General features: G+C 39.9%; 2 protein-coding genes across 11 annotated transcripts in view; one reads left to right on the top strand and one right to left on the bottom strand.

The window, feature by feature from the left end:
* The window catches only part of Ogdh (oxoglutarate dehydrogenase Nc73EF), a 208,112-nt gene that overhangs the window by 121,787 nt on the left and 74,993 nt on the right, over window positions 1–11,332 (bottom strand). The gene's annotated exons all lie outside the window — the stretch shown is intronic.
* The window catches only part of LOC145662828 (uncharacterized), a 57,890-nt gene that overhangs the window by 4,935 nt on the left and 41,623 nt on the right, over window positions 1–11,332 (top strand). The gene's annotated exons all lie outside the window — the stretch shown is intronic.

The raw sequence follows: 11,332 nt of genomic DNA, 5'->3' as shown, positions 1-11,332 counted from the left end.
TACTAATATATATGTCATTCTCCTTTAACACAATACGATCAAATCAATGTGGATTATATTTGCCTTTTTCCATTTACTTTTATAATATTTTTCTTAGAAAACTGTCAATGCAAAACACAAATCACACAAAAAATTTATTTTACCCCCCCCCCTTCCCCCCCCCAAAAAAAATTAACTTTTAGTGACCAACTTGAAAAAAGCAACTTTTAGTTTAAAAAAGTGACTCGCTATGAGCCCTGCGATATGAATATGAATATATAAGGAATAAGTTCACTATATTATAGCGCTATACATAAAATCAATTTCGGTAAAAATCTAGTATTAGGGTTCCCAGGAATATATATTTCTTACGTCTTCAAGTTGTGGCAAACATCCTCTCCTCAATGTAATTTGTAAAGCATGGAATGGATTCATCATTTCCAAAACAACTCAAAATAATACGTATATGGTGCTTCTCCTGCCCCATGATCTGAACAAAATAAATCTCCTAAGATGAAGTATAAATGTAATCTGAGCTCAGTAACTGGAGTCCCAGAAAGGATAAAAATGTTTATTAATGTTTTAAATTTTATGGGTCCCAAATTACGTATTTTTTCAGGACGGCAAGTTCTTAATACTATTAATGAAGTCAGGGCGCTGTATATGAGAGGTTCCGGGAAGTAAGAGCGAACTCAATATTGGGTCATTTTCTTTACTATTGAGCAAAGATAAAAAATAAATAAATAAAATTTCAAACTTTTACCGTTTTTATAAAATTTCACAAGGGAGGATTTTTGAACTTTCTTCAAAAAATAGGGCCAGATTACTGAAGAGAAAATAAAAAAATAAAAAAAATGCTATTTTCTTAAACTCGGCTCTAACGATTTCATACAGCAATACTTCATTGACAACAATTTCTCTTGGAAAAATACACGAGTGGTTTACCTATAGGGGCGAATTCTATCTTGACGATCTGCTCAGAAACAAGTCGCTCGATTTTGTTCATACTCCATAAATCAAGGTTTTATTAATAGCAGGAGATATGGTTTAAAACTCATTCGTCTGACAAAAATTCAAAGGGTAGTTTACGTCTGGGAATGAGCTACTTTTTGGACAGTTTCTCACAATATCTATTATAAATAATTTCATATCTTCAAGTTTCTTATGTTCAAAGGAAACTGTGATGTTAGAAACAGTCGCACTTCTCCACAGTGTACCTGCACTTGCACTATCAACTTTAACATTATAATCACAACACAAATCTAAAGATATAAACAAGCTAACGATAATGATAATGGAAAGGGACAGAGGGTAAAAACAAAAGAACGATGTATAACTTCTTGAGTGAACATCTTCGTAACTATCACAAAAAGTATGATAAATATAAAACAATATAGTTTTGTGAATAATTTATAGACATTCTTTTTGACTATGCAGTAATGTTTCTACATATTGAAAGTAATCTCTAATCTACTAACACCTTCACGTGACTTATTTTTAAATCAATTCTAACTTTGCACTAACAATTAAAGAATGTTACCTAGCATGTTAAAGCTTTCCTATATTCAGCAAGTAAAAATATAATTGTTTCGTCAATAATCATAACTCTTCATTGCTTGAACAGTTGAAAGTAGTACTAGCAGACTAGGATTGCAACGCTGAATTAAAAACAAAAATACAAGTAAGAGGGCGTAGTTGTCATTTTCCAGGAATGTGTAATGGTCAAAATGAGAGCTCGAACACAGAAACCGAGCCGATTCCTGCTTTAGGCAGTGCTGTAGTCCTAAAATTTTCACAGGGTATACACTGTTTCGTGATCATCTATGATTGTTATAAAAGACACAGAAGGTATTTTTAATGATCACTGTAAAACGCATGTATTAATTCAGTTAAAATATAAAAGCTACATTACAGTTTTATAGTCTAAAAGCATTTCATGCCATCTTCTTGATGACACTTCCTACTTAAATCACCACTTCCAAAGACTCCCACCAACTATTCCATGCGCTTTACTCCTCCGTCCCATGACTCGGTCCGTACGTCTTAAAACCACAAATCCATTTATCATAAACAGACCATAGCAAAGTTGATATCCAAAAAGAGCAGTCCATATCAGAGGCTTATCTTTCTACTATGCTCGATCCCGGGTTTTAAATGCCGGATGATCGGCCCGACACAACCCCCAACCTGGAGGACCAGGTTGACTGCAGTTCCGTAGAACTGGGCGATGGAGACTCCACATCTCGACGCCGGGTTATCATTGGAGTCATAGCCCATTTAAATAAATAAATATAAACGAAACAAAAGTAGAAAGTACTGTACCAGGGTGTCTACTAAAATTCCAAAATGAAATTTCGTGACCTTTTCTTCACAAAATCATAAAATTTCCTAACATTTTCAAGAGCGAATTTGGGTGCAAATTAGGCCGAATTTTCATCCATGCGATAGAAACGTACTTCGCTTGCGATTTGGTAGCGTCTAAAGCCGACCATAGACATTTTTGGCGGTGATTTTTGACGTTCTATAGAACGAAAATTTCCAATCTGTACTTACATTTGTACAGTTAAAAAAAAATCGTGACCCAAAAGCTAAATTTCGTGACTTTTTCGAGACATTTGTGACTTTCGTGACCGATAGACACCCTGTATACGCTTTGAAGCAGAAGGTACAATCTAACGACTAAGATTAAGCAGAGGGTATACGGCGTGTACCGCCGTGTACCATCGACTACAGCCCTGGCTTTAGGTATACGGCACATCGAAGATCGAGGACGTAACATACAAAGCGCATGTCGAAAAAAAGGGCAGTTTTTTTTTCAGACTGGTAACGCTAGTGGAGTTGACAAGTGTGCAGAAACATGTTCTAAGTATAAAGTACTTGTAACAGCAGTTGCGTATGTGCAAGTAACGCCGTAGTACAAAATCCCACTGAATGTGAAGTGAGATTGTCATACGATTTCTGAATGCCAAATGGCAGAATGCAGGTGCATTTCGCCAGCCCCCCCACCTTGGAGTTTCGAAAAAAAACCTATGCCAATCGTTTGTGCTACGTTTCTGCCGGAATGTACCGCAAAAATTTTCGTTTGTACCACTTCCGGTACGAAGTTATAAGGCTTTAAAAGTGGGGGGCTGGGGAAACGGCAGCCCCCCCACCTAAAAATTCAAAACAAAACCTATGCCAATCGCTTGTGCTACGTTTGTGCCGGAATGTACCGCAAAAATTTTCGTTTGTACCACTTCCGGTACGAAGTTATAATAGTTTTAAAGTGGGGGGCTGGGGAAACGGCAGCCCCCCCACCTAGGAATTTCAGAACAAAACCTATGCCAATCGCTTGTGCTACGCTTGTGCCGGAATGTACCGTAAACATTTTCGTTTGTACCACTTCCGGTACGAAGTTATAAGGGTTTTAAAGTGGGGGGCTGGAGAAACGGCAGCCTCCAAACTTGGAATTTCGAAACAAAACCTATGGCAATCGCTTGTGCTACGTTTGTGCCGGAATGTACCGCAAAAATTTTCGTTTGTACCACTTCCGGTACGAAGTTATAAGGGTTTCAAAGTGGGGGGCTGGAGAAACGGCAGCCTCCAACCTTGGAATTTCGAAACAAAAGGTATGCCAATCGTTTGTGCTACGTTTGTGCCGGAATGTACCGCAAAAATTTTCGTTTGTACCACTTCCGGTACGAAGTTAAAAGGGTTTTAAAGTGGGGGGCTGGAGAAACGGCAGCCTCCAAACTTGGAATTTCGAAACAAAATCTATGTCAATCGTTTGTGCTACGTTTGTGCCGGAATGTACCGTAAACATTTTCGTTTGTACCACTTCCGGTACGAATTTATAAGGGTTTTAAAGTGGGGGGGCTGGAGAAACGGCAGCCTCCAAACTTGGAATTTCAAAAAAAAAAAACCTATGGCAATCGTTTGTGCTACGTTTGTGCCGGAATGTACCGCAAAATTTTCGTTTGTACCACTTCCGGTACGAAGTTATAAGGGTTTTGAAGTGGAGGGGCTGCAGAAACGAAAGCCTGCAACCTTGGAATTTCGAAACAAAAACTATGCTAATCGTTTGTGCTACGTTTGTGCCGGAATGTACCGCAAAAATTTTAGGTTGTACCACTTCCGGTACGAAATTGTAAGGGTTTTGAAGTGGCGGGCTGGGGAAACGGCAGCCTCCCCACCTAGGAATTTCAAAGCAAAATTTATGTCAATCGTTTGTGCTAGGTTTGTGGCTGAATGTACCGCAAAAATTTTCGTTTGTACCACTTTCGGTATGAAGTTATAAGGTTTTAAAGTGGGGGGGCTGGAGAAACGACAGCCTCCAAACTTGGAATTTCGAAACAAAATGTATGCCAATCGTTTGTGCTACGTTTGTGCCGGAATGTACCGTAAACATTTTCGTTTGTATCACTTCCGGTACTAAGTTATAAGGGTTTTAAAGTTTGGGGCTGGAGAAACGGCAGCCTCCAAACTTGGAATTTCGAAACAAAACCTATGGCAATCGTTTGTGCTACGTTTGAGCCGGAATGTACCGCAAAAATTTTCGTTTGTACCACTTCCGGTACGAAGTTAAAAGGGTTTTAAAGTGGGGGGCTGGAGAAACGGCAGCCTCCAAACTTGGAATTTCGAAACAAAACCTATGTCAATCGTTTGTGCTACGTTTGTGCCGGAATGTACCGCAAAAATTTTCGTTTGTACCACTTCCGGTACGAAGTTAAAAGGGTTTTAAAGTGGGGAGCTGGAGAAACGGCAGCCTCCAAACTTGGAATTTCGAAACAAAACCTATGTCAATCGTTTGTGCTATGTTTGTGCCGGAATGTACCGTAAACGTTTTCGTTTGTACCACTTCCGGTACGAATTTATAAGGGTTTTAAAGTGGAGGGGCTGCAGAAACGGAAGCCTGCAACCTTGGAATTTCGAAACAAAAACTATGCTAATCGTTTGTGCTACGTTTGTGCCGGAATGTACCGCAAAAATTTTCGGTTGTACCACTTCCGGTACGAAATTGTAAGGGTTTTGAAGTGGCGGGCTGGGGAAACGGCAGCCTCCCCACCTAGGAATTTCAAAGCAAAATTTATGTCAATCGTTTGTGCTAGGTTTGTGCCTGAAAGTACCGCAAAAATTGTCGTTTGTACCACTTCCGGTATGAAGTTATAAGGTCTTAAAGTGGGGGGCTGGAGAAACGGCAGCCTCCAAACTTGGAATTTCGAAACAAAAACTATACCAATCGTTTGTGCTACGTTTGTGCCGGACAAAAATTTTCGTTTGTACCACTTCCGGTACGAAGTTATAAGGGTCTTAAAGTGGGGGGGCTGGAGAAACGGCAGCCTCCAACCTTGGAATTTCGAAACAAAACCTATGCCAATCGTTTGTGCTACGTTTGTGCCGGAATGTACCGCAAAAATTTTCGTTGGTTCCACTTCCGGTACGAAGTTATATGAGTTTTAAAGTGGGGGGGCTGGAGAAGCGGCAGCCTCCAACCTTGGAATTTCGAAACAAAACCTATGGCAATCGTTTGTGCTACGTTTGAGCCGGAATGTACCGCAAAAATTTTCGTTTGTACCACTTCCGGTACGAAGTTATAAGGGTTTTGAAGTGGGGGGCTAGGGAAACGGCAGCCTCCAACCTAGGAATTTCAAAACAAAACCTATGCCAATCGTTTGTGCTACGTTTGTGCCGGAATGTGCCGCAAAAAATTTTCGTTTGTACCACTTCCGGTACGAAGTTATAAGGGTTTTGAAGTGGAGGGGCTGCAGAAACGGAAGCCTGCAATCTTGGAATTTCGAAACAAAAACTATGCTAATCGTTTGTGCTACGTTTGTGCCGGAATGTACCGCAAAAATTTTCGGTTGTACCACTTCCGGTACGAAATTGTAAGGGTTTTGAAGTGGCGGGCTGGGGAAACGGCAGCCTCCCCACCTAGGAATTTCAAAGCAAAATTTATGTCAATCGTTTGTGCTAGGTTTGTGGCTGAATGTACCGCAAAAAATTTCGTTTGTACCACTTCCGGTATGAAGTTATAAGGTTTTAAAGTGAGGGGGCTGGAGAAACGGCAGCCTCCAAACTTGGAATTTCGAAACAAAAACTATGCCAATCGTTTGTGCTACGTTTGTGCCGCACAAAAATTTTCGTTTGTACCACTTCCGGTACGAAGTTATAAGGGTTTTAAAGTGGGGGGGCTGGAGAAACGGCAGCCCCCCACCTTGAAATTTCGAAACGAAACCTATGCCAATCGTTTGTGCTACGTTTGTGCCGGAATGTACCGCAAAAATTTTCGTGATAAGGGTTTCAAAGTGGGGGGCTGGAGAAACGGAAACTCCTACCTTGGAATTTCGAAACAAAACCTATGCCAATTGTTTGTGCTACGTTTTTGCCGGAATGTACCGCAAAAATTTTCGTTTGTACCACTTCCGGTACGCAGTTATAAGGGTTTCAAAGTAGGGGGGCTGGAGAAACGGCAGCCTCCAACCTTGGAATTTCGAAACAAAACCTATGCCAATCGTGTGTGCTACGTTTGTGCCGGAATGTACCGCAAACATTTTCGTTTGTACCACTTCCGGTACGTAGTTATAAGGGTTTTAAATTGGGGGGGGCTGGAGAAACAGCAGCCTCCAACCTTGGAATTTCGAAACAAAACCTATGCCAATCGTGTGTGCTACGTTTGTGCCGGAATGTACCGCAAACATTTTCGTTTGTTCCACTTCCGGTACGAAGTTATATGAGTTTTCAAGAGGGGCTGTGGTAACGGCAGCCCCGCACCCAGTAATTTCGAAATGAAACCTATGCCCACTCTTTGCACTACTTTTGAACAGGAACGTTTCGCTAAACTCTTTTCTGTATCACTTCCAGTACAAAAGTATGACAGTTTAACTAGGGGGCTGCCGTTTCCAGAACCCCCCATCTTGGAATTTCGAGATAAGACTATGTCAATCGTTTGTGGTACGTTTTTACCGGAATGTACCCAAAAAAAAATTACGTGCCTGAGGTTGGCCCCCCACCTCTCCCAAATCACACCAAACGTTGCACATCGTTAATGCATCGTTAGTGCACGTTAGTGCATTTAGAACTAACGTTAGTGCTATCAGCGTTTACGAGATATTGAAGATTTTGGTTTGGGACCTACTTCATATGAAGTTAGCACCCCACCCATCTTTATGCAGACAGATTTTCACTAAACTTAGCGCATCGTTAGTGCATCGTTAGTGCACTTAAACACACTTAGCACTACCGTAAGTGCTACCATATTTTGGGATTATTCAAGATTTTCGGTGGGGGGGCCAACTTCAGAAATATCAAAAATTCTATACAAATAGAGGTAGAAACATGGGGTTGACGGTAATCGTTAGTGCATTGTTAGTGCACTTAAACGCAATAAGCACTAACATTAGTGCTACCATATTTTGGGATTTATTCAAGATCTTTGGTGGGGGGCCAACTTCAAAAATATCAAATTTTATACAAATAGAGGTAGAAACATGGAGTTAACGGCAATCGTTAGAGCGTGATTAGTGCACTTAAATGCACTAAGCACTAACGTTAGTGTTACCACATTTTGAAATTTATTCAAAATTTTTGGTGGGGGGCAACTTCAGAAATATCAAATTCCATACAAAGTGTCAGTATTTTCAGGAATCATTAACGAATGCACTAATTACTTTGTTAGTGCTTGAAGAGGGCGCAAATTCACGCTGACCACCAAAGATATTTTACTTGTAGCACCTACACTAATTAAGTACTAACGTTAGGGGTTGGTGCACGAAGAAGCACTAACGATGCACTAAGGATTGTACTGGAAATGATCATTAGTGCTTTTTAATTTGGCAGAAATTTGACACAGTGAAAAACCCCCCTTATATTTCTTATGTGAGTTTCCTGAGATGTAATTGGCCATAACTACACTAATAGTGAAGCACTAACGAAAACAGCTCTAATTTTTTCGTTATTGGTTGAAGTGGGGCGCCAAGTTCATGAAAGCTTCCAAAGGTTTTTTTACTTGTAGGACCTACATTAATGAAGAACTAACGTTAGGTGTTAATGCACTAAGAAACACTAACGATTTCAGTAGAAGAGGTCATTAGTGCTTTTGATTTTGGCGGAAATTTGACGCAATGAAAAATTCCACATGAATCTCTTATGGGATTTTTGTGGCATATAATTGGCCATATCTACATCAATAGTTAAGCATTAACGGAACTATGAGTGTTTTGCAGAAGCGCTAACGATACATTAACGAATGGACTTATTTTTCGTTACTGCTTGAAGTGGGAACCAAGTTCACGCTGGCCCGCAAAGGTTTCTTACTTGTAGCACCTACACTAATGAAGCACGAAACTTAGGTGTTGGTGCACTAGGAAGCACTAATATTACAAGGAAAGAAAACTTTCGAATTTATCGTGAACTTAGCCTCCACTACAAGCACTAACGAAAAAATTAGTTTTATACGTTAGTGCATTGTTAGTACTTCTAGAAGATACTAGTTTCGTTAGTGTTTCACCATTAGTGTAGAAATGGCCAATTATAAGTCTCAAAACTCCTATAAGAAACACATGGGGAATTATTCATTGTATCAAATTCCCATCTCATTCAAAAGCACTAATTACCTCTGTTAGTGCAATTGTTAGTGCATCGTAATTGCTTCTTAGAGCACAAACACCTAACGTTAGTGCTTCATTAGTGTAGGTGTTACAAGTAAAAAAAACTATGGAGAAGTCAGCGTGAATTTCGCACCGACACTTTAAGCACTAACGGAAAAAATAGTCCAATTCGTTAGTGCTTCTATAAAGCGCTAACAATTTCGTTAGTGCTTCACTATTAGTGTAGTTATGGCCAATTACATATCACGAGACTCACAAGATATTTAGGCAAATTTTTCATTGAATCAAATTTCCGCCAAATTCAAAATCACTAATGATCTCTTCTAGAGCGATCGTTAGTGCATTGTTAGTGCTTCTTAGCGCATCTACACCTAAGGTTAGTGCTTCATTAGTAAATGTGCTACAATTAAAATACCTTTTGAGGCCAGAGTGAACTTAGCGCCCCCACTTCAAGCACTAACTAAAACTTAGTGCCATTCGTTAGTGCATTGGTAGTGCTTCTGGAAAACACTAACAATTTAGTTAGAATTTCAATATTAGTTTACTTATGGCCAATTACATGTAACGAAACACATAATAAATTTATGGGAAATTTTTCATTGCGTCAAATTTCCGTCAAATTCAAGAGTACTAATGATCTATTCTAGTGCAATCGTTAGTGCATCGTTAGTGCTTCTAGAAAACACTAACAGTTTCGTTTGTCCTTCAATATTAGTGTAGTTATGGACAATTACATGTCACTAAACTCCTATAAGACATTTATTGGGAATTTTTAATTGCATCAAATTTCCGCCATATTCAAAAGCACTAATGATGTCTTCTAGTGCAATTGTTAGTGGTTCTTAGTGCACCAACCCCTAACGTTAGTACTTCATTAGTGTAGGTGCTACAGGTACAATATCTTTGGAGGGCACGGTGAACTTGCGTCAACTTCAAGCACTAACAAAAAATTAATGCCATTCATTAGTGTATCGTTAGTGCTTCTAGAAAGCACTAAATGTTTGTATGAAATTTGATATTTCTTAAGTTGGTCCCACCAGAAATCTTGAATAAATCCCAAAATATGGTAATGCTAACCTTAATGCTTAGTGCATTTAAGTGCACTAACGATGCAATAACGATTGTCTTTAACTGCATGTTTCTACCTCTATTTGTATAGAATTTGATATTTCTGAAGTTGGCCCCCATCTAAAATCTTGAATAAATCCCAAAATATTGTAGCACTAACGTCAGTGTTTAGTATTTTAAGTGCACTAACGATGCACTAACGATTGCCGTTAACTCTATGTTCCTATATCTATTTGTATAGAATTTGAAACTACTGAAGCTGCCCATCCCACCGAAAATCTTGAATGAATTCCAAAATATGGTAGCACCAACGATAGTGCTTAGTACGTTTAAGTGCACTAATGATGCACTAACGTTTGCCATTAACCCCATGTTTCTATCCCTATTTGTATAGAATTTGATATTTCTGAAGTTGACCACCCCACCAAATTTTTTGAATAAATCCCAAAATATGATAGCACTAACGTTAGTGCTTAGTGCTTATAAGTGCACTAACGATTCCCGTTAACTCAATGTTTCTATCTCTATTTATATTGAATTTGATGTTTCTGAAGTTTGCCCCCCACTTTAAAACTATTATAACTTCGTACCGGAAGTGGTACAAACGAAAATTTTTGCGGTACATTCCGGCACAAACTTAGCACAAACGATTGGCATAGGTTTTGTTTCGAAATTCCAAGGTTGGAGGCTGCCGTCTCTCCAGCCCCCCCCCCCCCCCCACTTTAAATGACTTATAACTTCGTACCAGAAGTGGTACAAACGAACATTTTTGCGGTATATTCCGGCACAAACGTAGCACAAACGATTGGCATAGGTTTTGTTTCGAAATTCCAAGGTAGGGGGTTGCCGTTTCTCCAGTCCCCCACTTTAAAACCCTTATAACTTCGTACCGGAAGTGGTACAAACGAAAATTTTTGCGGTACATTCCAGCACAAACGATTGCCATAGGATTTGTTTTGAAATTCCGAGGTAGGAGTTTCCGTTTCTCCAGCCACCCACTTTAAAACCCTTATAACTTCGTACCGAAAGTGGTACAAACGAAAATGTTTACGGTACATTCCGGCACAAACGTAGCACAAACGATTGGCATAGGTTTCGTTTCGAAATTCCAAGGTGGGGGGGCTGCCGTTTCCCCAGCCCCCCACTTTAAAACTATTATAACTTCGTACCGTAAGTGGTAGAAACGAAAATGTTTACGGTACATTCCGGCACAAACGTAGCACAAACGATTGGCATAGGTTTTGTTTCGAAATTCCAAGTTTGGAGGCTGCCGTTTCTCCAGCCCCCCACTTTAAAACCCTTTTAACTTCGTAAAGAAAGTGGTACAAACGAAAATTTTTGCGGTACATTCCGGCACAAACGTAGCACAAACGATTGCCAAAGGTTTTGTCTTGAAATTTTTAGGTGGGGGCTGCCGTTTCCCCAGCCCCCACTTTTAAACCCTTATAACTTCGTACCGGAAGTGGTACAAACGAAAATTTTTGCGGTACATTCCGGCACAAACGTAGCACAAACAATTGGCATAGCTTTTGTTTCGAAATTCCAAGGTTGGAGGCTTCCGTTTCTCCAGCCCCCCACTTTGAAACCCTTATAACATCGTACCGGAAGTGGTATAAACGAAATATTTAGCGGTACATTCCGGCACAAACGTAGCACAAACGATTGCCATAGGTTTTGTTTCGAAATTCCAAGTTTGGAGG

Source organism: Thermobia domestica, chromosome 10 (assembly GCF_964235325.1).
Source record: "Thermobia domestica chromosome 10, izTheDome1.hap1.1, whole genome shotgun sequence".
Lineage (NCBI taxonomy): Eukaryota > Metazoa > Arthropoda > Insecta > Zygentoma > Lepismatidae > Thermobia > Thermobia domestica.
The sequence above is the reverse complement of the archived record's forward strand: the minus strand, read 5'-3'. Positions and strand labels throughout refer to the sequence as shown.